At 54.7% G+C, this 26,074-nt stretch overlaps 1 protein-coding gene across 2 annotated transcripts in view; it reads right to left on the bottom strand.

The window, feature by feature from the left end:
* Window positions 1-26,074, bottom strand: part of ZNF423 (zinc finger protein 423) — a 321,833-nt gene that overhangs the window by 144,787 nt on the left and 150,972 nt on the right. The window contains exon 1 of one of the 2 annotated variants that reach the window (XM_045806736.2): window positions 14,303-14,462. The exons of the other annotated variant lie outside the window; for it this stretch is intronic. The gene's annotated coding sequence lies outside the window, so the exon portion shown is untranslated. Of the gene's footprint in view, window positions 1-14,302; window positions 14,463-26,074 lie in introns of those variants that run through there. 2 annotated transcript variants of the gene reach the window in all.

Below are 26,074 nucleotides of genomic sequence, written 5' to 3' on the forward strand. Positions count from 1 at the left end.
GAGCTGAGGAGATTTCCAAGCAAAATGTCGAAGGCATGGCTTGGTTTCGTCTCATGAAGAAAGAGTTAGATCAACAGAGCTGGCAAACAAAAAGGAAGACAAGAATTGATCATTTTGGAAATCCTCAGCCTACCCACATTGCAAAAGACATTATAATTAAGAGAGTCTCCAACAGGAAATCGCACTCTGGAGAGAAGGCTGAGGGTGCGACTGTACATCGTGCTAACATCTCAGGAAAATCAAAAGCTCAGGGTATTCAGTCCCATGAAAGGCTCTTTGAAAAGATTAAGTGTGTGGCCTACAGATCCCCTAGATCAAACCAGAGAGCATCCAGGAAATGTGGGGAGATTTCTCTGCAACCGTCTCAGTAGAAACCAAAAGAAAAGATAGGATTATCTAGAAGATATCTATGGAGAAACCTCTTGTCTGATAGAGTGGATCCCCATGACATACACCGGAGACCCACAAGGTTACTGAGAACTTGCTATCACAGAAACGCAGCCAACTTGTACCAAATGGGACAGAGATGAAAGAAAGAAGGCTGTCAGACTCCCGTGATTCTAGAAGCAGGAAACAAGTTAATAAACTACACAGCTGGGGGCTCCTGGGTGGCACAGGGTTAAGCATCCAAGTCTTGATTTCAGCTCAGGTCATGATCTCAGGGTCATGAGATCGAGCCCCACGTTGGGCTCCACACTTAGTATGGAGACTGCTCCAGATTCTCTCCCTCTCCCCCTGCCCCGCCCCACCCTCTGCACGTGTGCTCGCTCTGTCTCTCTTCTCTCTCTAAAATAAATAAATAAATCTATAAAATAAAATAAAACAAACCACTCAGCTGCAAACATGTGCTACCTTTCATTAAAAGGGGGGGGGGAGGATGACTCAGAGGGTGGAACCGCCAGCCCAGAAGGCAAAGCCCCAGCCAGAGGGTAGATTTCTGAGCACAGAGGGTGGGGCTGTAAGCCCAGAGCATGGAGCCACAGGCCATAGAGCATGAGATCATATTGGACTGGGTTCAGATTCTGGCACTGTATAACCACAGGCAAGCACATTCCCACTTTGTGTTTTTACTTCCCCAGCTCTCGAGAGAAGGCATCCGATGAATTGGTCTCCGAGAGCCTTTGCAGCTCTAAGAGTCTGTGATCCATTAGTGATGTCTGCCCTGGGTACAGGAATGAGGAACGGTAGGTAGTAGGCATCCCAGCTTGCTGCTGGTTTAGGTATTTTTTTCACTGAGCACTTATTTGTCAAGGCTGCTCCGTATGCTTGGTCCTCTGAGGGGTACAGAAAGCACTCAGCTTTCTTAGGTGGCTATGCTCTTCTCTGCCCAACCTGTCCATCAGTCACTGTCTAAAGTTGCAAGTAAACTGAAGCACACAGCTGGGGGCTCTGTGAAAGCCGTGAAAGCACTTTGAAAGAGAAAAACACAAAAAGCCCCTTTCATCAGGGCGATAGTCAGTCCTGCCTGCAGACATTTGGTTTCCCTAAAGGGATGGATGGGGGTACAGTGTAAGGGATAGAGGCCCAACCCCTGCAAAAGTCAAGAATCCACCCTGGGAAGGAAGGGGACAGGGAAGCTGGAGGGTCTTTCCTTAGAGGTAGGGCAAGGAGCCCCACGGAGGCTACCAGAAGCTGACGTGACTCTACCTGAAATCTTAAATTAGAACTATGCTATTAGCAAAGATAATAGCAGCTCATCTTCACCCTCCCCTCCTCCAGGGAGCTCAGAGTGCCTTTGTGGATAGGATCTCAGCAGCCCCAGTGAGACCGCAGCGAGGGGAAGGGGGGATCCTTCTTTCAATTTGGGGATAAAAACTAAATGGGTTGGGGCATTGGGGGGCCGGCAGGCAGCATGGGGGTGGGGACAGGCATGCAGAGGTCAGCAGCCCAACACTGAGAAAAGGGGGAAGGTATTCTTGCCCTTGGGGCTGCTTCTCCAGTGGGTCCTGGAGGGTGAAGAGTGGGACCCTCTTCTCTGCCCGCCCTCAAAGGGGCACTTAGCACATAGGCTGTGAGGGGCTGCAGACTGAAAGCCATGACCAGGCATGCCTTTTTCCAGCCAGCTCAGGGCTGTGCTGAAATACCACCTCACAGCGAACAGTGGCCATCAAAGCCTTAGTAAACCTTCACGGGAGCCCAAACCACCAGCGTAATCATAATCCTAGAGACTCGGTCAACTGCGGGGAGATGTCAGCAACAGGGAGACAGCAGAGCCATGGGGAACAGTACAGGCTTGCTTAGACTGAGCTGCCACTCGTTGGCTGTGCGACTATGGACAAGTCACTGCACCTCTCTGAGCCCCCATTTCCTCACCCATTGGATGGGGATCACAAAATGGGTAATGCGCTATGCTGTAAGCATTCAACGGTGTGTATGCTGTAAGCATTCCACGAAAGATGGCTAAAGAAGGCAGATGCTGTATAACTGTATCATCCATTGTAAACGCCCTCATCGTATCATCCATCGTAAATGCCCTCATCATGTGGCATTTCAAGTTCTGCACAGCGGCTGCACACCCACGATCCCATTTGACACTGAGCAGCTCGGTGAGGCTGTAGTGCTGGTGGGTTTCCCCCTATTACGAGCAGGCAGCGTGGCACACACCCAGGTAACCCGGGTGCAGCCCAGCACCCCACCCACTTACTGTCCCTCTCTCGCACTCCAAGTAGCTGGGTTTACACGCTACGCTGTGTGGTCACCCCACGGGTGAGGAACCAGAACAGAGAGGTTAGGTCACATCCCGATGTCAGAAAGCAGATGGTAATTGGAAAAGCTGGGGCCGGACTCCCAGCCCAAGGGCTCTGAGCCAGCTGGACTGAGAGAAATGATGATCCGAGCAGTGGGACACAGATCACCATGGCCGTCCTCCCACCGGAGTTATCGGTTAACCCCACCCAGTTATCGGTTATTTTGTAAAAACATCAACATTTAGAAATTGAGAACTCCTGATGTTTTTTCTTTTTAAATCCACATCCACTTCGGGCCTTTTCTTAAAGGAGAAGGAGACTGCCTCTATTTCTCCATCTGTAAAATGGGAATAATAATGGTCCCAAGTACCGGGATGCTATGCAGACGAAGTAAGTGAATATCCGTAAGGTGTTAGATATTAGAAATTCTCTGTAATGTAGAAAATAAAAATAGTCACTGGCTACTGCCCCCCCCCAATCAATATAAGGTCACAGGACAGAGAGAGGGAGAGAGGCAGGCAACAGCCCTGTTGGTTTGAATGGACACAAGACAAGGAGTTGTCCCATCTTCCTGGGTCCTGAGTAACGACCAGGAGCGTCTAAGTTAAGGGCCAGCACGTAACCCTATAGAAGCAGGTTTTCAAAGCAAAGGACACTTGACCTGCATAAAGGCCCACAAGGCGCTACCATTTACAATCCCAGGACATCAGAGAAAGGAGCTTTCCAGAGCAGTCAGCCCAACCCCCTCATACAGATGGAGAGACTAAGGCCCCAGCAGCCTTGCTAGGGCGTGCATCAGAGTGGAGGGTGTGGCGGATGAGGTGTGACTGCCCTGCACCCACGGGGGCTGCCACCCCAAAGGACCGCTGGACACATGGGACGGGAAAGAGGCCTCCGCTTTTCCCCCTGAAGCCTCTGACGTCACAGAACGCACAGCCTGCCCGGATGCTCTATCCCTTAGACAAATTTACTCAGCACCGATACTGAAAATGCAATTGAGTTTGAGTTTTATTGCAGAAATTAAACAGACCAGGAAAAAAAAAAAAGAGGCAAGGAAAAAGCCAGCCCTCGTCAACTCACCGGAGAGTTAACTGTGATCAAACTAGCGAGTGTGGAATGACACGATCAGGTCCTGCCAGGGAAGAAGAGCCCCCCGGTCTGCCCCAACGAGACACTCCCCAAAGACGGGCACTTGCAGCTAGCAGAGGGGCCGTGAAGGCCTTCTGCACCAGCCGCCTGGCCTGGCCCCCCCCCCCCCACACCCCAGACTTCACCCTGCCCTCCTCCCACCGCCCCGGGGTGGGGAGAAAGCGTCGTGTGAAGTCACCTCCGAGAGCTTCCACAAAACAGCACCGCCAAGGGCCAGCGCAAGGGCTCACTGCTCGACTCGGGAGAAAGCAAAATGCTTTCGGGGTTGAATCACTGTTTTTCTTTACTCCCTTTGGAGATCGGCAGAGCCCACATTCGGCCGTGTTCGTGGACCTGGGACTGGAAACAGCTGCGCTCTAATTACATGTAAAGTGTACCAAAACATCCCTTTTATCACAGACTGGAAATCTGTTAGCATCTGTCTCTCCTTTGTTTCTTCCACAAGATACAAGCTTGTTTCTACATTTTTCTCACCTGTAGCGGTGATTAAAATTCATTATAAATGAAAGGAGTGAACAGAGAAACAAGTTCCTCTGTGTACCGTTCTAAACTCAAATTAGAAACAGCTGCTTGCTAATTCATGCAGCGATGTTTTGTCGTGCTCTGTGAATCAATAATAACTCACCCTATTGCTGCAGAAATTTGGGGATAATCCATATATTTAACTCGGCGTTGGATTCTCCAGGCAGGACTGCCGCGGCAGAACCCCGACCCGCCTTCAGGCTGGCAGGAGGGGACTTTGGTTTGGCACTCTGGAGACATCCACGGCTGCCCCGACACAGATCCCCCAACTCGGGAAGCGCCGGAGACACGGACCCTGGCAGGACCAGAGGAAACCCCGAAATACTATCCTCATCTCCTCTCCTCCCCTCCCCCGGAACCACCACTTTAAAAAAAAAAATCAGCTCTGATTAAACGCAAACCACACACATCCTCCAGCCGCCGGAGGGAACAGCAAAATTAAAAGTCTAATTGGTACCCGGAACAATTTAAAACTATTAAGTATAGGTGAAGCTTTTCTGTAAGAAAATAATCCTTTGATTGGGATTAAGCTTGTTTGGATAGCATTCTTCCCTTCCCTACGTAAAAGTCGGAGCTACGCTCTGGAAGTCCCCGATGCTTCTGAGAAAGGTTTGGCCATCTCCTCTGCCAACTTCAGGGAAAAGGGCATGTGGCATTGAGAGCTGGGTCTCCATCTGAGGCTTTGAAAGGGAATGGGTGTTCTTTCTCTTCTGTGGGGAGGGAGTGAGTGACACATACTGTTTCACCAAACCTGCTCTGTCCTGGCTAACAGGCACTGGTTCCTTCATGACACTGCCTCCAGGGAGCCCTCCCTGATTCCCTCTATCACCATCAGTACCTCTCCCTGACCTTGGGGCACAGCCTTTGGGCCATTTCTCACCCTGAATTGTGGCTCTTGGTATCACTGCCTATTTTGAGTCCTTGGGACATCCCTGTGTCCTGGCATCCTTTCCAGCCTGCGATATGGTCTACGCCACTTTTTGAACTGCAGGCTGGTATTACCTCCCAACGTCCATGTCCCAGCCCCACATTTGAGCCAGCAACTGCAGAGCCCTCCGTGTGTGCCTGGCATGGTGCCAAGCTCTTTGTAAGCTTTACCTCATTAAATCCTCACCTCCATCCTATACGGTGAATACCGTGATTTCTCCCACATTACAGATCAGATACTTGAGACTCAGAGAGAGCAAGTACCCTGAGTTGCACAGCAGTTAATGGAGGGGCTCTGGAATTATCCCACATTTAATCAGAATACCCTCAAAGCCACAACTGTGCCTCGCCTGGCCTCTGAGCCTTTGTTCGGACCATCATGGTCATCGAGGCTGCCCCCTCCCCCCAGTCACAGCTCCCCCAAACCCAACCTGTTACTCAGGACCCAGCTCTGCCCACTTCCCAGGCATCCCAGCGGGAGTCTCCTGCATGGCTAACAGGTCCTCATCTTCCGATGTTTGTTGGGGTCTAAGAAGAAGGCAGGCCAGTACATCCTGGGGTCTGCAGGGTATAGACAAGAACGTACAGCCCATGCTCCTCTGTAGGGCCGTAGGGAGCTTTCCCTCGGGGAACGCCAGGGGTGCCAGCTGGCTCAGTCCTGGGCAGGATCAGGAAAGAGCGAGCACAGAGGAGGCGCCACGTTGGAAGACACGGGGACACACAAATCGGGCTTCGTGGAAGCAGTAGGATCTCCACTGACCCATGTTCCCAACACATGGGAAATGCCCCATTGCTGGGACCCACGATGACTTTAGGGGGCAGCCAAGTTGGCTGTCTTTAACTCCTAACATTCCAGCAAGGAAAGAGAACAGACCCCAGGCTCAGAGACCTCCAGACCTCACGGCTCCCAGCTGGAACTGCATGAGTGCGGGCCTTTTTCCTTAGGTTTGTTTTTAATTGATTTTTAAGGTTACCATCTGCATACAGCAAAGGATACTGATTTTCCATTTGCAGAATGAAATAAATGAATTAATTGAAGTATGGAAACAGAACTGACTCAAAAGAAAATCCTAGGTAAATCACAGCACCAGGAATACTCAGATCTCGCAGAACGCATGGCCGGGGCCGATAAAGGACTGGCACCCCAGTGTCCGAGTGAGCGTGAAAGACTTCATCACAGGGTCACTCTAAGGCTTCCCTCTCAGAGCGCGTGCAGCTGAAGCCCTGAGAGCCAAGGGGGTGAACAAGGTAGCCCCAGGGGGGTTCTGTTCATCTGACCCAGGGCAAGTCTCCACTCCCTCCCACCACCGCCCCCAGTTACTTGGGGGCTCTAAACTAAGGTCTTTCGACTTGGAACCCACATGCCATGTCCACAGCCAGCCCTCTGACAGCAGACCAAGCAGAACCTGATCAGGCAGAGTGAGGATAAGCAAACTTTCAACCCCTTCTCTCCTCCCCCAAATCCCTCAGAATCTTCTGAGGTTCTATATAATGTAGAACCCGGGAGGGGCCAGGTGTGCCATGCCCCTCGCCCCCGTGACAGCCAGGTCCTCACCTAGGGAGCCGGGCCCCCCAGGCCCTGGGGGATGTCACAGTGAACCCAGCCTCAGCTCCTCCGGGAGCAGGTGTGAGAGAAAGTACCTGGGAGTGGCGGCTGGGAAAACATCTGTCCTAGGAGCCTACTGCTAGAGCAGCCCTGCCTCGGCAGCCCTCCACCCCTCAGGCCTTGCCCCCGGGCCCCAGAGACCACCACTCGGCTCTCGGGCTCACAGCAACCCAGGCAGGTGCCAGGGGGAGGTCACGGTCAGGGCATGTGGGCGGGGCGTGAGCCAGGTTCAGGAGGCCTCTGCAAGTCAGCGCTCCCTGAGGAGGGCCCCTGCGAGAATCAGAACTCACAACACAGGGGCTGCCACCGTCCCCTCCTGGTCTGGCCACAGCCCAGGAGACTGGCCCAGGGCCCCTCACAGCGGGATGGACCAGCGCTGGACCAGCACCCTAGTCCTGGGGCTACTTTCAGCCCCCCTGCCGCTGTGTGACCTTGGGAAAACCCTCGGCCTTGGCTCCCCTTGCCTCCTTTCCAGAATGCAGCTGATATATGCGACTTTCTCCCTGGGGGTGTGGACACAGGAAGAGCTGGCTCAGTGAAGGTAAAGAATGAGCAAGGAAATGAACAGATGACCAAATTCCAATTATAATTTTCACGAAACCCAGTATCAGAGAAAACCACGTGGTGCCTCTGAGAACTTGGAGCTTAGAGAAGACATTGAAAAAAAATTAATATGTACGTTGCATCTTATGTATGTACATATATGCTATATGTGCACATAAAATTGGATAATAAATGACATACGTTATATGCTAAATATTTCTCGAGTATTTGCTCCATGCCACATGCTGTCTCATTTAATATTCACATAGTCTGACAAGTCATTACTGTCAAACCCATTTTGCAGATGAGAAAAACCGAGGCTTACAGAAATTAATTGACATGTCGAGGGTCTTACAGATCAGATATGGCCGAGCTGGGCTTTGAATATGGCTCACCTGACCTTAGCGTCTGTGCTCTTAGCACAGGGGGCTGCGTGTGCATGAATCATCCTACCTGTGGGACAGAAACAGAGCAGGTGACCCAGGCTCGGGAGCATGAACATTCCCCCCATGGAGACAGCTTCATGCAGAGCCCAGGCTGGATGCCCCGCCGAGAATCCCCAGAGGATGGTTGGGCCGTGTCCGCACTCTCAGCCCAGACACCTCCACGGACAAGGCGTGCACACGGCCCAACCTGGAAGCACAGACCTGCTGCCGAAGCTCAGTCAGATCGTCCAAGGCCCAGCCCGAGGGGCCAGGCCCCGGCACTGAAGAAGTGAGGGGCCTCCCAGCATCTGGGAGAACAGAGATTCCCCTCCAAAGCATGCACTCTCTGTACCGACAGGTGCCAGCTATCCTCTTGGCAACGAACTGAGACCGTTATGAGCTTGGCTCCATTTTACAGAGGAGAACACTGAGGGCTGGAGGGACGACGCGTAGCAGCACAGCACTGGCACCCAGTTGCCTCTGCAGCCGCGACGGATGCTTGGAGCCCCAGGCCTGAAGTTCACCCCAAGCTCCCACCTCATGTCTCCACCTCACTCCCACTCAGCCCGGGAGCAGGGAGCTGATGCCACCCACCCCGGGGTGGCCCTCTACCGAAGGGGGACCGGAGCCAGGGTCAGCCGGCACATGCATAGAGAGCCCAGGGGACGTAAGCCTGGGGTCCGCAGCAGCGACCTGGACTCCTCCCCAGTGTGGACCTTTCCCCCTTCCCCGTCTCCCTCTCTCCACCCCTCCCAACCCCCTCCTGGGAGCACCTCCCCATCACGGAACCTGCACCCAAGTCCTGGCCTCAGGCTCTGGGATGAGGGGGGGTGGCACTGCCCTGGAAGTGGAGTCTGTCCAGCCCCTCGCTGGGGCAAGCTTGCCAGGCTCCGGTCACCGAGAGGCCCCCTTCAAGACCTGTGCCTGACACATACACTCAGCTTTGCCTTTCATTTGCCTGGGACCTGATCATACTACATTCCCACGCATAATCCTGAATAACCGTCTTGACGAAATGATGGCTATGATGTTTCTGTAACATCCATCAAAATACACAAAATTACTTTAAAAAAAAAGTTGCTTGAACCACCTGAGGTCGGGCTGTGAATCCCCGAGAGGGGCCCAGGCCCACGCTTCACACAGGACTGCCTGGCTGTGTGTCTGTTTCTCCCCTGCAGGGGTGAGCCTCGGGGGCGGTGGCAGGCAGAGGGAGGGAGGTGGCCTGAGCCCCGCGGGGAGGGGAGAGCCCTAGGACTCCTGCAGATGTGCCAGTGCCAGCTTCACAGCCACTCTGCAGGTCCCACTCACCCTCTATACTCATCCACATCTACGACTCAGGAGAGAAAATTTCAATTTTCCCTGGATTTTGCTGTTTCAGCCTCCAGAAAAATTGCCATCCTGGGTTTTGTTACACAGCTTTCGAGCCTCGATGACTGAAGGCTGCCCCAGCCCCGCCTGTGGTGAGAGGGAGATTAAAGCAAGCTGTCAAGGCCCGAGGAAGGCTCCAGAGGCCCAGCTGTGGGGAGGTGGCCACCTGGCCTAGGACCACAGTGAGAAGGAGGAGCCCCCCCCTCCCCCGTCGCAGGGCTGGCACCCCCCAGAGGTGGCTGTGGCCTGGGGGAGTTCCCCCCGGGGGAGTTTCCAAATGTGGAGAGAGCACCCGAAGTCCTAGACATCACAACTGGGGTGTGTAGTCCCCTGGTTCCTTCTCAGCCTCACCGACCCTTCTCTAGGTGCCCCTGCACTGTCCCTGCCCCCCACCTCTACTTTCTTAGACCGCATGGGCCACCACCTCCTCATGTGGAAACCAGGCCTTCATCGGGCTCCACGCCGTGCCTACTCTCTACACAGACTTAAAGATCATCAACATAAACTCTATTTACTGAGCACTTACTATATGCCACGCTAATTTTTATGTTAATTATTTAGTTCGTTAAAGTGTTGGTTGGTCACAAATGTTTTGCTTGTATTAATGCATGTAAACCGCATGTAATCCTTTCACTAGACGCATTTTACAGATGAGGAAGCTGAGGCTCAGACTGCTAAAACAGACCTGAGGCCTGCCCAGAGGACCACTCACTGTGCATGGGAGGGACACGGAGCCCTTGACATCTGAGGAGGGGACTTGCCCCAAGGCAGAATCCTGCAGAGCCGGCAGGATCTAGCTGCCTGATTCGTCAATCTCATCGCTGGATTTATGGGAATCCCACCACCACCACACACACCTCTCCCAAGGAGTCTGAGAAGATTGACATAATACAGAAGTATGAACTGAGAGAGACCACGCTGTTGGAAAGTGATCAATCACCCAGGATCCTGCACACGATACATCCCTGTGCGGGCGATGACATCCTCCTCCCGGGGGCATCCGGAAAGGGGGGGACATTGCCTCCAGCCCAGCTCGGGCGAGCGGCATCCCCGAGGGTAATGTTAGGCCCACTGCCTGCCAGGAGCCACTGTCCCCAGCAGGGCTGGGTACGAGCTCATCTCACAGAGTAGGTCCCATGATAGAATGAACCAATGACAAGAATTTCAGCCAGGTCACCTGCTGGGTGCTGGCTACGAATGGACTGATCCCTCTACTGCTTCACCCAGCACTACGCCTGAACAGCACTTCTCACACCACTGTTCGTCTTCCAAGGATGTTAATAGGACGCTCTTGGCTTAGAAGTGCCTGGACACAATTCTAAAAAGCCTCACATTTCTGGATCCCTGGGAGCCCCCACAAGGTGCCTGGTGACAACGATCTGCTGGATGATTGAATAATGAACAAATGGATGAAAGAGTGTCTTCCAGCTCTTGGCCTAGAAGAAGCACCTGGTAACCATGGCATGAATAAATGAATGATGCTCAGACAGACGGACAGATGGATGGACGGAAGGATGGATGAATGACGAAGCTAATCACAAAGAAGGTACAAGGAGGGGCGCCTGTGGGGCTCAATTGAGTAAGCCTCCAACTCTTGATTTTGGCTCAGGTCACAATCTAAGTGTCGTGAGATCGAGCCCCACATTGGGCTCCACACTCAGCATGGAGTCTGCTTGGGATTCTCTCTCCTTCCTCGCCTCTGCCCCCTCACCCCACTTTCTACATACATACGTACATACATACATACATACATAAAATCTTTAAAAGAAGAAGAATTAGAAGGTACGAGGACCGACGCCAGTAGGCTCCTGTCAGGCAGAAGCCAGGGGTTGGTGGGGTAGAGGTTCCAGCTGGAAGCCAAGGAGTTAATGAGCTTGACCACTAGCCTGACAACCTGGCCAAGAAGGGCCGCCCCCTGCAGAGCCTGTCCAGTGTTACCGAGGTCCCCGGGGGTCTGCACATGGTGGCAGAACGCAATTAGTCCAGTCGTCAGTGCAGCACGCATCGGTCATTCTTTAATTTGAAAGAACCTCTTGGAACTGGGGAGAGAGCAAGGTATGGGGAGGGGCGGGGGGTGCAGGGATGGAGGCAGAGCTCAGCTACCCTGCCTCAGCCTGAATCCCTGGAGAAAGGGCATTAAAACAAAGGAGACCCCAGCAGTAGAGAAGAGGGAAGAATTGGGGTGGGGGGCCTCCTTAAATAGACCAGACCAGAGCAGAACAAATGGCTAGATTTAATAAGATAATAGGCTGAGATTCCATGTTCTTGAAGGTACAGACCCAGCAATGTGGGGGGTGCATTTTTGTCTGGTACAACCCCTCCGACGGTGGCCTCTCCACACAACACATTGGAGGCTGAGGCTGGGTGTGAGCGGGTATGCGTGCACACAGCCATCCACACACATACCCACACGTGCATGAATGTGCATGCGTGTCTTCCTACCAGGGACCTCCAAGACCTTCCCACGAACCACCCAGCACCTACAAACAAGTGTGCCCTCCCACTAGGAACCCACAGCCAAGCAGGCGCCCTCGTAAGTCCTTCTGGGAGGAAGTCAGACCAGCCAAGCCCATGTGGGTGTCACCCCTTCCCGGCCACCATTGCCCTGGTTGGCCAACAGTTATAAGTGATCACGCCCCACTGATCTTAGGAAACTCCCTGCATTCGTTCATCCATTCTCCAAATATTTCCTGAGCGCCTCCTCTCTGCCAGGCTCTCCCCACATGCTGGGGCAGCGAACACAACCAACAAAGCCCTGCTCCACGGAGCTCCCGTTCTAGGAGCATCAGGACCACGTCCAGGAATGCTCCAGAACCAAGAGAGCCTGGGTCCACGTCTCAGCTCCACCACCGACCAGCTGTGTGACCTCAGTCATGTTTCTGAACTTCTCCCGGCTTCCTCTGGTTGTGGTGAGGATGGCATCAGATAATCCAGGTTAAGCACTTCGGCCCAGCGCCAGGTACATGGGAAATACTCAATGAACATATCACTGCGTGTCACTTCCAGACCTGGGGCAGCAAGAGCAAAGGCCAGTAGGAAGACCCCTGGTTCACTGCAGGGCTCACCATTCCCACTCCCAGTTTGCCCTTCCCATGAGTATTCTTAATTTCCCACATCCCCACACTACCATTCCCTGGGTCTGGAACAAAAGCCACTAATGTCATCTGATAGCGATAGCCGAACTCCCCTCCCCACCCCCGTCTTACCACTGAGCCCATGACAGAGCCCACAAATAGAAAAGCCTGCAAGGGGACACAATTCACCTCTGCACCCAGGACTGAAATCCCCTCTACAAGAAAGGTAGGGTCCCTCTGGTAGCGGGGAACTCATTCCCTTCGAAGCTTTCTTAGCAAGAGAAAATTGTCAACACGAGCCCTAAGGGAGGAGCTGCGGACCCCCTCTTAGGGACAGGAATAACAGGATCCCCCAACACCCACTGTCCTCCAAGAGGAAGGAGAAACAGTCATCTGTTACATGGCAGCCATCGTTTTAAATGACACTGCAATTTACATTTGCTTATTCCTGCCACAAGTATTACAAGTGCCCACTCTACCAGCCCGGGTCCAGGCTCTGGGGACAGGGTCAAAAAGCATAACAAAGTCCTTGCCCTCAGAGAGCCTACAGTGTACGAGAGGAGCTGGTACTGAAGCCGTTACTCGTCTACAGAGGTCAGGCAGCACTATGGAGAACCGTGGGGCGGGATGGCTGAGGCGCCGCTCTGGACAGGTGACAAGGTGATAGCTGAGCAGAGAGCCGAAGCAAGCAAGGAGACAAGCCAAGGGGGGATCTGGAGGAAGAGCATTCCAGGCAGGGGGACGAGCAGAGGCAAAGCCCTGAAGCTCGAGCAGCTAACTTGGGTACGTTCCAAACCTCCATTTTCCGAAATGCCAACACAATGCTGAGGGAGAAGGCACTTGTCCTGCCCTCAGAGATCACTGGCCAAGCTATTCATTCCCATGGGGACCTCAAGTCCAACCCCACATTGACTCACTGTGCGACCTGATGCTGGTCTCTCAACCTCTCTGATCTTGGTTTCGGCAACAGCTCATCGGGGCTGAGCGGTCTGAAAGCAGTGCCCCTGGGGTCCTCCCCAGTCTGCTGCTCGGTGCAAAATGCACCCACCATTCCCCTCTACCCCATGGCGCCATTCTCACACCCGTGCCAGCAACACCACGCAGGATTGGTACTCCTGCCAAGACAGCTATTAACCCAGTAGCCAATAATAACACGTTATCCTATCAATTTGCTTCTGAAACGCTGTGTAACTGCAGAACCCGTTTGCCACCTCGGTAGCCTGGTTACGACATAAACAGAAAGAAACTCACCAGTTCCTTCCTGAAGGGAACAAGTGGCTGGCCTCGACACCCACCCGCTTACCGCCGAGGTCCCCCCACCCCACGGGGCCCCCCGGAATCCATCAGGAGTCGTGGTCCGGGGATCAATAGTCCAGAGACCCGTCTCCCTGCGCTCTTGGCATGTCCTCTCTGTGCTGGCGAGGAGACCAGAGCCTGGGAGGTGATGGCTCGGGGCCACGCTGGCTTTGTGGGTGGCAAGGTTGGGCCCAGAAGCCAGCGCTCCGGCAGCCTCCCTGCTCCCGGCCAGAAACTATGGTGCAAGAGAAGGGGGGCAGACATGAGGGTTGGAGGGGGGAGCCAAGGCACCTAGGGGTCGCACCAGCCTAAGGGGCACACAGACCGTCATGAGAGATATAAGCCAGGCCTCCTCACAGGAGACAGAGAGGCCAGGAGGCCACCGAGTTGGGGGGAAGGGGCACTGGGAGAAGAGCAGGGGAACACAGGGAGAGCAGCGCCAGACTCAGAAAGCAGGGTGCTCCCCAAGGAGCCCCCCAGCCCCCACATGGATCTGACACCCCACCACCAATGCCTCCTAGGCCCTCACTTTTTCTCTCCCACTCCAGGAAAACAGTTTCCTTCCTTCTGGATTAGATTCCACTCTGAGCGAACATTCCACTTCCCAACGAGCTGGAGCCTCTAATGGGACTCTTGGCGGTCAGCGCAGACACCAACTGGCCTGTTTTATTCATTCTTCCCCTCCAACCCCGCCCCTCCGCTTACCTCTCCCCCTGCTCACCAGGGCACCCCAGGACAAGTCGGTCGATGCCCTTGTTCCCGGCACCCAGCAGTGGGGCAGCCGAGGCTGGAGAGGCGCTTCCCACTGCCCCACCGGTGACCTCAGCCCCAGGACGCATCCCCACCCTCGGCCTCAGCCGGGAAAGGACGGGTCGAAAGTGTGCTGCTCCCGCCGCGGCGCTTGGCGGGGCCTCCAGCAAGTGGGGAGAGGAAGGGCCTCAGGGAGGGTGGGGAGGAGGAGGCAGAGGAGGCCAAAGGCTCGGCCACTCGGCCAGATGTTGACCCAGTTGAGGGCCCCAGGCCCCAGGGGCGCCCGGGAAGCTCAGACTCCCCTGCCAGCTCTGGGATTCTTGCAGAGAGGGGGGCCTGGGACAGCACTGCTCCTCTCCCTGTCCCCAAGGTCAGGGTTAAAGAAGGAACACAGAGAGACGCTCCAGGGCTGCCAGGACAGGGTGGGGGACAGCCACTCAGAGGCCCCTGGGTGGGGTGGGTGGGGTGCTGTCTGCGGGAAGGAGCTCTCAGCAAATGGAAACCAGGCCTCGGAAACTGGCCGGACCACAGCCACTGCACAGCTTCAGGGGAAACCCCACTGCTTCTAAAAGGTGCCCCAACCCAGCAAAAGGTGGTGTTCAAAAGGAAAGAGCAGGGAGGGGGCCAGGCAGCGTCGGCAAGATTGGGGGGTGGCAACTGGAGGCAGGCACACAGTCCCTCCATTCTGTGCTCGAAGCACCCCTCATTGTTGGCACATTATCCTGCAACGCCTGCTAGCCTGTATGTAAAAAGCCAGCTCACGGAGCAATTCCCCCCCCCCCCCGCCGCTTCCCTCCACCAGGCCTTCAGTCACATTTCCAGTGGCGCTGGGCCTGAGCTGTGTCCTGGCCCCGGGGCTCAGGCTCACCCTGGGCCAGGTGAGCATGAGCTCCCAGCTCCCACAATGTTCACTTTGGGGATCTAGCCCTCAACACTGAATCCTCACCGCACATCAGTGAGGAAGAGAGACGCAGGGGTGAGGAGGTGGCCCAGGGACCCATGATAACTGGAGATCTGGGTCCTGACATCCAGAGCCTGGGGTCTAGTAGAGTTGAGGGAGTGCAGACGTCATCCACCTGTTTACTCATTCACTCATTCATTCATCTGATCATTAGGTCACTGGACAGAAATCGATGACAAGCTTCTGACCCACCAGGCACTCTGGAGCTGGGGGTGCGAGAGAAGAGGCAGGCCCCGCTCTTGCCCTACAGAGGCCTCATGTGAGACGCAAAGGTCCTGCATCTGTGATCCTTGTGACTGGAGAAGCCCATGGGCCAGGGGGGAATGGGGCTTTGTAGAACAAGCAACCTCGAGAATCAGCCAAGGGAACAAAGCAGGGATGCGAAGAAAGAACCAAGCAGCAGCACAGCACGTGCAAAGGCCCGAGATGGGACTGATGTCTGTGGCTGCTTCCAACAAACCTCTCTGCCCCTCATCCGGCTCAGCTCCTCGCTCTCAGCAGCAGCAGGCGGCCCAGGACTAGCCGCCCTGCCCCGGCTCACAGGCTTGGGGAGCCCCCCAATGGCACCTCTAGCCACTACGCCCAAATCAGAGCCTGGCCTTCCCAGCCCAAGTTCTTGTTAAAAATGTTTTCATATGTTTATTTTTAAGGGGGGATGGGAAGAGAAAAGGGGAGTCCTGAAGGTCTTTCTCTTTCCAGAAAAAAAAAAAATTAATAAATAAATAAAACCCAGGAAAAGGGCATGGAAAGGCCTCTGCATCTGTAACCGCTGAACAAATGAAAATTAGCTCATTTAATCAGCTCCTCATGGCCTGGCTGTCCCGAGTGGGCCCCCGAACACAGCGAACTTCACAGCAGAAACTCGCCAGCCAATGTCAGTTTATCCTACAACAAAGGGATTTTCTAAATAGCGCGATCAAAACGCAGTGAAGGCCGCAGAGAACTGGGGAGCCAGAACTCGACCCCCCAGATCCTGGTGGGCCCCCACCTCCCAGCTTCATCCCTTTGAATGGAATTGTTCTTTTGGCTTTTGTTCTAATTATCTAAACATGTGTGTAACTCTGGTCTACAAAGACAGCTTTAACCGGCAAAGAAGGTAATGCTAGCCCCCACCACCCCCAGCCCCACACCGTCCACACGTCCCCCTCGCCCGTCACCACCCACCTCCAGCACACACATAAACACACAGACGCCCGCACACACCGCGGTTACCACGCACGCACACACGCACAGCATTACACACACACACACAATTCTGCACAGTCGCACGTCACGCAGTCATATATACCACACACAGGCACACGGTACACACAGCTCTCCAGTTCCTAACAGCTGGAGGTGGGGGAGGCGCAGCTCACCAGGCCCCCAGGGAGGGCCGCTGTGCACACACCTGAGGCCCAGGCTGGTAGCAAGGACTCTTATTTCCCTGGAGTACTTTTTCCACGCAACTTGCCACCTGGGCTAAGTCATTAGGGCAATTGAGGAGGGGGAGCAAAAGGCCAAGGAAGGGGAGCTGGGGGGCTGAGGGGAAAAAAGGCAGGGGGGGTGCACGATGCCAGGGTGAGCATGAGCCAGGGCCACTCCGGGGCTCCACGGTCAATGCTGACCTGACCTTCCCTTCCGGCGGCCTCCCGGCCAGCCAGCTACCCTCTGTGCTCAGTCCCACAGGGAAATGAGCCAGGCTGGGTTCAAATCCCAGCTCCACCGCTCACTAGCACTGAGCCTTCACCTCCCCCTCTGTCAAATGGGAAACAATAGCAGCCTCACAGAAGGGTCGTGCTGATGACAGTAGAGACGGCGCCTGTACTGCCCAGAGCGGAACAAAGTGCATACGAGTTTGTGCTGTTTCCGTGTGACCACGTGGGCACGGAGGCCCGAGAGGGTGCTCACACAGAGGGTCGGGGACACCACCAGACGACCACTAGTCTTTGTGTAGCTTTCAGTTTCTTACCCACCCCGAATCCCTAGTGTGGAGACGGGGAACTAGAAAAACTGAATCAAGGAAATTAAACAGGGTGTAAGGAGCAACTGACCAGGATGAGGGGAACCTCCAGAAGGCTTCTGACGCCATCTGACAGTATTTTCCAAACGCCTACTCTATCTGATTTTCACAGCAACACCCTGGTAAGTACAACGGTTATCCCCAAGCCACAGATGTGGAAACGGAGGCTCAGAGGGCTGAGGAGCCCGAGCTGATGTCATGGGGTGGCACCGGCCAAGCGGGCTCACAAAGGAGTCTGCTGGGCTCAAAGCTGCAGGCTCCTGCCCCTGCCAAATGTATGGCCCTGCCTGCTCTGCAGACTGCAGGCTTCCCTCTGGAAGGTCTCCTGGGGAGAAGCTGGGAGGCACATGGTGGGGGGTTGCATGGAATAGGACAAAATCCCACGTATGGAGCACTTCCAGTGCACAGGGGGCCTGTGGCTGCCGACAGTTCCCAGGAGTACAAAAGCCACAGACCCAGGAGGGCAGCCCTTTCCCACACGGTAGCTCTCAAAGGCCTCAATACCCCACAGCCCAAAGCTGGGGAGGAAATAGGCAAGGACCCTTTCCCATTTCACAGACTTGGAAAGTGAGGACCACAGGTGGTAGGAGTAGATGGTTCAACTGGCCACAACCTATGGGCCAGCTCTCAGTGGGAGCTGAGTGTGCAATTCTGGAGTCCTCCCAGGCTGGCAGGCCAGCCAAGACACAGTTGGGTGGCAGGAGACTCAGAGCCGCCTGAGGTAGCCCCGGTATGGGGCGGAGGGGGGTGGGGGGGTGCCTGGGGAAACAGCTCCTTTGCTAACTCACCAGTGCCTGCAGATCCCACATCCTGCAGGCGCCCCCAGCCCTGCCCCCAACAAGCACCAGGCCACCCAGGAGGAAAGAAGAAATGGAGGTTAAGTGCATGGACTCGGGCTGAGTCTCGACTCTGCTGCATACATGCCGTGTGACCTAGGGAAAATAAACTCCCCTCTCTGAGCCACAAACCTCACTTGTAACAAGAAGACACTAACAATAGACGCCTTCCTCCCAGACTTGAAGATTGAAGGGGATGATGTCTGGGAAGGGTTTTACCTTAGTGCCGGCCCCAGCCCTCAAATGGTAGCCCTCAGTAAGCACAGGGAATGAGGCAGGAAGAGTAAAGAATGGTGTCAAATCTACCCTCTCTCACACACGGGCTTCCCTAGAGGCCCAGGCCATCACACCCAATGGGCAGAACATCTCCTTCTTTCAGACTCAGGAGGACGGTTGCCCGAAGCCTAGCAGACAGCTCAGAGCATGTGGCCTGGCTGGGGAGATCCAGGAGCATCTGGGCCCAGGAGGCAAGAGCCGGACCTAGAAGCCTCTCAGACAGCCCCAAATTTCACTCTTACTAGAAGGACTCAGAAAAGAACCACCCCCACATGGGCCATGTCACAGGCTGGTCCTGCTTCCCTGCTGCTAGGCCCTAGCCAGCTCCCACCTGCTCTGAGCCTCAGTTTCCACTCATCGGGCTCTGATTACCTTGCAGGACTGCAGTGAGAGTCAGAGGACAACATGGCTGTGAAACGCTCTGTAAAGGCAAAGTGCCACGGCCACAGGCAGACTCTGCAGACAACGGGGATGGGAAGGGGTGGAGGCACCCGGGGTAAGCGCGACCTGCCTGCTCACCTAAATTCAGGCAGTGGCCACAAGAAGAGAATAGGCTCACCCCGGAGCTGGATGCCTCCCCCATGATGGTGGGAGCCCCAAAATGCAGACGGTGACTGCTCCAGTCACTCTCAGCAGCATGGGGGAAGTGCGGCCACCCGACAGGGCACATGGCACATAGTAGGTGTCATCGACTGGCTGACATCAGTGTTGGCCCAGCCTCTGACCCTCACACAACCTGTAAGACACCAGTGCAGACGCCCACAGATCACAACAACAAAAAACAAAAAAAGAAAAGAAAAACACTCCTCGAAAAGAAAGCCAATTGCGTCTGTACTTGTCAAGCTCAGGCAGTGGGCCCGGCGAGGCACCAGACCCCACAGGGCCATGGCCCAGGAACGGTGGGAGCAGGGATCTGCCCACTTTGCAAGCCACCGGTGACCGTCCCTACCCGTCTGACCACCTGCCGAGAGCCTCTGTCAGAGGCCTGTGGGAGGCCCAGGGACACAGAGCCAGGGGCCCTGAAGTCCAGTCCTGCCTCACTTCTGCCCCTGTGCCATCCCCAACAAGGGTACTCCTCTGTCTGAGACCTACTTTCCCCTAGTGCTCCCCAGCTCCCTCGGCCCTGAAAGGTAGAAAACAGAGGGAAATGGCAAATGGCACGCTGCCTCCTTGTGAGCCCATGCAGGCTACAGTTAATCTGAGGCAGGGATTTTCTTAATTGCAGAGTTTTACAATCCAAACAGAAAAGATAAAGAACAGCTAGCTGAAATGCGGGCTTGAGGCAAGACATTAAAGCACCTTTGGGGGGGGGGGGGAGGACTCTAAAATGTTGGTGTGGCATGAATAGAAATACCCCTAGAGGACATGGACGGAGCCACTGCCCGGATGAGAGTGTCCGATTCCCTTAGGGAGTCAGGCCAGAAACACTGGGAGGCAAGCATCTCAAAAGGGATGTCTTAATGGGGGTGGGGGAGTCCACCAATAAATATATAAATAAAGGGAGGCTCACCTCCAATTTTCCTAACTGCCTTCCTTTCAGGCAGATGCAGTCCCACACCCCACAGCCCCTCTAGAAGATGGTGTCAGAGCCAACAAGATTCCCAGGACCAGGAAGGCCACACATCCCTCACTAGCTGGGCCCGGCCACGCAGGGGGAGCAGAGAAACGGTGTCAGCGGGCACCAGGCAGCGTCCCTCCAACACAAGCATGACTGCCCCTGGAGAGGCAGAAGGACAACGCGGAGCCCTGCCCTTGCAGGAAGCGACAGACCTGGCAGCAGCCACCTCTGAAACAGACACAAACCATGGGCATCGATCCCACGGCCGATACCCCAGGGCCGGGCCGGGCTTGGCCCTTCCTCCATGCCCCAAGCACAGATCAACTTGTGACGGAGCACCCCGCCTCCTGCCTGGGGGGAAGGGCACCGGGGGTGGGGGGTGATGGGGGGGTGTGCATGCATGCACAGGCCAAGCAGGGACAGCTTAAAAGCAGATGAAGGGCCCCAGCGCGCGCAGCCCAGAGCGAGAGGAAGGAAAAGGCAGTTCGGAAGGGCTGAAGGACAGCTCTACCTAACATCTCCTGAGCAGGACGGTGGGACTCCCCCCAGACGCCTTGCATATGCCCGACCACGACCCCTACCCTAAGCCCTCGAAGCCCGATGTGTTCCCGAATTCAGACTTTTTCAGGTTCTAGAAAGGTAACACAGTGCATTTCCTGAGTATCTGGGAACACCTCAGAAGCAATCAAGCATATTGATGTATCAGCAGCAAAACAGGGAGATACTCACCAACCTGACTTAAATAAAGACTATAAATAGCTTCACATCAGCCAGGTCAAGTTTTGCTGCCAAATGAGCTACCAAAAAAACAAAAAACAAAACAAAAAAAATTCAGGTTGCACACTTTCTGAAATTCAGAATTGTCAATAAGGAATGTATGGACCTATACTGTCTCCTTTCTTTTTTTTTTTTTTTTAAGATTTTATTTATTTATTTATTTATTTATTTGAGAGAGAGAGCATGAGGGGGGAGAGGCAGGAGCGGACTCCCTGCTGAGCAGGGAGCCTGATGCAGGACTCAATCCCAGGGTCCTGAGCCAAAGGCAGATACTTAACCGACTGAGTCACCCAGGTGCCCCGGACCTGTACTGTCTCCTTCATCTTCTCAGTGACCATTGTGGGGGGTACAGATGCTACCCCTGCTTTCCAGAAGAGGAAAAGCAGGCACAAAGCAGTTAAGAAGTAATTTCTCTGTGTCACACAGCACGCCCGTGGGGGCCCCATGGCCGTCTGGCCTGAGGGACTGTGGGCTCCATCCAGGGTGTCCTGTACTGACCCAAGTACTGAACCGCACTTTAAAAGCTTCCTAAGAAACACTCGGGCATCCATGTATGTCCCCGGAGTGTCCACAGCCCACCCCACCACGTGTGCGGTATTCAGGCCAACCCCTGCCAGGAGGTGCCCTACCTGGAGGCCACAAGGACCCAGGTGGCATCCCCACACCTGCCTGGGCCCTTTCTGGAGCCCAGAAGCTCAGGGGCGGATCTCCACCAGCAGGTGAGGCTCCCTGCTCCGCCCTGATGCCTGGGTAATGACTCCCCACCTGACACAGTCTGCACGGATCATTTTACCCACAACGAATGTGCTCCACGCACCCCAGCCTGGGAGAACAGGCTAATCTCATTTGACAGAGGCCAAGGCTCCCAGAGGGTGGGACCCCATCTCGTCCAAAAGATGGGAGAGACTCACAGCTCCTCAGGTATAGACCCGGCCATCTCCGGTGTCTCTTCCTCGAAGGTTTTCTTAACTCCCAGGAAAGACTACAGCATAGGCAAAATCCTGATGCCCCATCACCCAACAATTACATGATCGTCTTGTGGGCATTAAGACACCCCCGCCAGTGTGAGCGGCGGTGTCCAGCCCCAGCAGACACCACCCTGGACCAAGAACGCTAGTTAAGGAGAAGTCTAGCATTGAGAAAAACCTCCAGCTGCAGGGTTGGCCCATTCTGTCACCACTCTGATTTCTAATTAAAAATTAAAGCAGGCACTTTTTTTCAGAAACCCAGCGAAGATAGGTACACCAGGCTGATGGACCAAAATGTGGGCACACATGTGTGTGCACAGCACGTGCCCATACACACACATAGGCACGCACTCTGCTTCCTGCCATGGCTGCAAATCCCAAATCCAGTCATCCAATCGACACCGGTGAGGACTCACCAAGTTCTGGGCACTGTGTGTGGCCAAGAAGGAGAAACCCAGGACTCTGCCTCCTTATTCTCCAGAGGAGGCTAAGAAAAATGCACAAACCAAGGCAGACCATGGGGGGACCATAAAAAGTCCCCATCAGGCCCAGAATGCTCAGTTCTGGCTGGTCTATGCAGGACACCAAGAGGCAGAGACATCTTGTGCTAGGTATTTATGGTAAAAAATAAAAAGTCAAGGGGAGGGTCGAGAGAACGTTCAGGGCAGAGGAGAGAGCAAGAGCAAAGGCAAGAAAAGGCAGCTCACACGAGAACAGAAATTATTTCAGTGGATAGATAATAGGTAAATGTGGATATAATGGGAGTGTATCGGGTGCACTCTTAGCGAAGTTAGCAACGCATTCAGCAAAAAGACGGAGATAGATCTACTAAAGCAGTGCCTGTGATTCCCCGATGTTTCCCTCCAGGAGCAGGTGCCCGGGAGGAGTATGAGATGGGAACCGAACTTTGCTCAGCCTTCCACCAGTTCATGCTCCACTGGCCTCTCCTACTGCCTCTCCTACTGTGCGAGTGTCTCAGCACATCTAGGGACTTCCGGTGTGAGCACACACGGTACACAGAGTGTTCCTGGGTGACTGGCAGCCTGGCCTCCGTCTCCGACAAGAGTCCGTGATTCTGGCCACGTGTGTATGACGAATTGCAGCTGATATGTAGACGATGCCTTGTCCACTTTACCAGTAAGGAGAATGGGGCTCTGAGACATGACGTCACTCTGCGGACGGAATCACAGAACCGGGAAGGGACACAGCCTACATCTGACCCCAGGCAGGGCGGCCCCAGAGCTCACCCCGTGGACCACTAGACAAGAGAGACACATGAACAGAGCTGTATGTCAGCAAAATAACCAGGCAGGAGCCGCTCCTCAAGGGAAACGGGACAAGAAGAAAGCAAAGGCCGGAGCCCCGTGAGGCAGCCTCTACCACACGCCCCTCTGGAGGAGCTAAGGGGTGGATCGTAGCAAAGGGCAGCACGCCGAGCCTTGGAACAGACAGGATGGCATGGCAGGGGCGACCTGGAGGGGAAGTCCAGCATTCCAGAGGTCTCCTTCAGTAACTCCAACCTGTGAGCTCCCAGTGGCCAAGGTGTCTTGGGAAGGGACAGCCCCAGCCCTTCCTGTCCTGCCATCACCACCCCCCTGCAAGAAGCCCTGGGAAGACCATCTTTCCCACCACCCGGATGGACAGAATGGTGGCTAGACAACGGGAAGAACCACTGGAAGCAGTGGCTGACACGCAGCACCTGTGGTGTGTGTATTCATCTGCCCCTGAAATGACACAATGCATTTCTTCACGCCAGCATCAAGGGTTGTAGACAGAGTACCAGAGACAAAATCAAAATTTCCAACTGGTCTACTAATATGCTGTGTGACCCTGGAGACATCACTTAACCTCTCTGAGCCCTGCTTTCCTCTTTCTGTTGATTCGTCCATGCGGCAAACCTATACAGGGGGCCCATGCTGCGCCAGGTGCTAGGCTGAGATAGTGCTCGGTCAGCCACACCTGCCTGGCTCAGGGGCCCAAAGCCTGCCTGTGTGCGTGTGTCAGGAGTTGCGTGCCCCCACCCACGGGCTGGAACCATTACCCTGGCCACCTTCGACTAGGTGGGGAGGAGTCTTGGGAACTCTAGAGAGTTCAGCCACTCCCAGGAGGCCCTCCCTGCTGGGCCTGCCACCCCACCACTCCATGGTGCCATCAGCCAGGACTGAGCATGTGGAAACTCAGAAGCCTGGCTGCCACGGCCTCCGCCACCAAGGCTGCCACCGCCCCGCCCCCCTCCAGCTGCCTTTGAGCCTGCTGCCGCCGCTGCTCATTTCCAGGCAAATGTTCTAGTTAATTAAAACACACCCAAGTGCTCACACGCACATGAAGCCAAGCTACAAAATCTGCTCTACCAACAGCAGCTTCTCTTCTCCAGCCTGGGATCCATACCGGAAAGAGAGGTTTCCCAAGCCGTTGTTCGGGCACCTACGCTCTGCTAGACAACCCTATGGTGCACATGCTGCATGCAGGCACACGCGTGTGCACACGTGTTCGTGCACACGTACATGAGTGTTCCGCACAAACACGTGTGCGGGTGTGTGGCACATACACCCGCGTGCCTGTGCACACACATGGTCACACGCGCATGAACGCACACCACGTCGTGCCCTCCTCCAGGTAATCTTCTCCAGCAACTGTGGCCCTCCAGCTCAGCACCTCCGCCTCCATTAGTAGATAAGCACTCGCAGCACAGGGGAATCAATGAATTAACAAATGAATCCATTGATTACTGATGCCGTCACGGGAAGGGCACAGCTCTGGCCCCGAGCCCCATGTCGTATGCTCACTGAATCAGGAGGACAGACTGAATTCCCCAGGGAACAGGAAGTGCAGGTGGGTGGGAACAGGGTCGCCCTCCCGCCCTTCCTTCCACCTATGCCGTGGAGCTCGGGCAGGCACGAACTGGGATACACACACCTGCAGGTGCGTGCACACCTGTGACGTGACCCGGCATCTGGACATCCTGAACAACCAGGAGCTGGCAGGTGAGGGCCCTGGGCATCTCAGCCAGGAGACGGAAGCAATCCCTCTGATGGGATTCAGCTCCCAGAAGGGAAGCGCAGAGGGTCTGGTGGCCCACGGGACCTCCTGGCATTCTTGGCCTAAGTTGGATTCCCAGCCATCACTCTAGGTGACTCTAGACGATTAAACAGCCGAGACAAAACAGCTCGCCATCCTGCCCCGGCAAGCATTTCTCGCACACTCCAGGTCCACCAAGACCATCTTGCTGGTAGGAACCACGAACAATCTTGCTCTTGGCGAGCCCCAGATAGGGCATGGCAAGGATTTCTGTTCATGGAGATGGGGGGAGCTGAGCTGGGCACCTCAAGCCACAGCGCGGACAACTGACCTCTACCTCATGCCGTGGGGCTGGCAAAGCTCTCTGTAGAGAGCAATGTATGCGGGAAGGACTGTTTGGAAGGAAGTGGAATCAGTGCACTCAGAACCGTTCCGGTCACCCACTCAAAACCCAGTCTTGCATCAGTACCTCAGCACTGCCTGCGAGTTTGAGAGAAATGCAGAATTTCAGGCCCCACCTGCGCCTGCTGACTCAGAATCTGCATTTTAACACATTCCATTAGAATGAAATGAAAGTATGTTTCTTCTTTGCATTTCTGTGTTTAATTTTTCAAACAGCCGCTAAGTTGTTAGGACATCCTTCTTCAGTGGTTTGGCCTGACTACATTAACAAAGGTGAACTGCTAGGTATTTCTTTTGGTTTAGGGGGAGCCAAGAAAAAATCACCAATGAACCAAGAAAGTTGGGAGCCTCTGAACTCTGTATGAGCATGGTCTGGGTGACAGAGACACACACAGCAGGGAATAAGGCAAAGTCCCTGTCTTCATGGAATTGACAGTCTGGAGAAGGGGCTGGACAGTAACCGATTAATCAAATGATTGTTTCAGGTGTCAGGTAATGGGCAGTGAATGAGAAAAACAAAGCAGGGCGAGGCACTTATTGGCCAACCACTGGGTGTGAGCCCTGCACTCCCACTCTCCTCTCCATGTCCCCATGCCAGACACCTTTCCTCCCTTTCACCCCCGTATTCAGCTAGTCACCAAGTCCTGTCCACCCTGCCATCAGCCAGGCCTCAAGTCTGTCCATCAGACTCCCCTCCTTCACTGTCATCATCTGAGTTCAAGCCACTGTGGTTGTTTGGTTGGTTGGCTGGTTGGCTGGCTGGCTGGCTGGCAGGCTGGCTGGCAGTGGGTCGGTTGGTCAGCTGGCTGGTTGGTTGCTTGGTTGGCTGGTTGGTTGGTTGGTTGACTGGCTAGCTGGTTGGTTGGTTGGTTAATTGGTTGGTTGACTGGCTGGTTGGTTGGCTAACTAGCTTATTGGTTGGCTGACTG

Source organism: Ursus americanus, chromosome 21, assembly GCF_024610735.1.
Source record: "Ursus americanus isolate L20-20 chromosome 21, mUrsAme1.1.p, whole genome shotgun sequence".
Classification (NCBI taxonomy): domain Eukaryota; kingdom Metazoa; phylum Chordata; class Mammalia; order Carnivora; family Ursidae; genus Ursus; species Ursus americanus.